Below are 655 nucleotides of genomic sequence, written 5' to 3' on the forward strand. Positions count from 1 at the left end.
ACAAATTATGTCACTCTCCTGATGAAAGCCCTTCACAACCTCCCACTAGTCTCAGGACACAGATCAACATATAGTTTCAGTGTGAGATGGCCTCTGCCTCATCTTGGGCCATACAACATCCCCCAAATTTTGACACACCAGTCCTGTTGGCTTTCCTCTCACCCATGCTTCCTCTTCCCAGAAGATATTTGTACCTGCTGTTCCCACTGTCTACAATAGGACCTTCCCAGCATCACCCCCCCTTTATCTTATTGTGGCAGAATTTACATAATATAAAATTTAGCATTTTAATCATTTAAGTATATAGTTCAGTGGCATTAAGTATATTCACATTGTTGTGCAAAAATGTGGAACACTTTACAAATTTGAGTGTCATTCTTGCACAAGAGCCATGCTAATTTCCTCTGTATAGTTCTAATGTTAGTCTACATGCCGTTAAAGCAGGCACCCACTCTCTTTTGACTATAAAGTATGACTTATTCTATAGATCTCAATTTAAAAGTCACTCATTCAGGAAAACCTTCCGAAACCCCGCCCATCACCCTTCACACATCCTCTTGGTTGCTTTAGCACCCAGCATGAGTAAAATGGCTGTTTTGCTATCTGTCTCCCTCACTGACTGTGATCACCATAAGGGCGGCACTCAGGGTCTAGA

At 41.8% G+C, this 655-nt stretch overlaps 1 non-coding gene across 1 annotated transcript; it reads right to left on the reverse strand.

Moving 5' to 3' along the window:
* Nucleotides 1-341: 341 nt before the first annotated feature.
* LOC112302929 (U6 spliceosomal RNA) lies at nucleotides 342-448 on the reverse strand. The gene has a single exon (XR_002974601.1). It is a non-coding gene; the product is annotated as a U6 spliceosomal RNA (small nuclear RNA).
* Nucleotides 449-655: the final 207 nt, after the last annotated feature.

This window comes from Desmodus rotundus, chromosome 1 (genome assembly GCF_022682495.2).
Source record: "Desmodus rotundus isolate HL8 chromosome 1, HLdesRot8A.1, whole genome shotgun sequence".
Classification (NCBI taxonomy): Eukaryota; Metazoa; Chordata; class Mammalia; order Chiroptera; family Phyllostomidae; genus Desmodus; species Desmodus rotundus.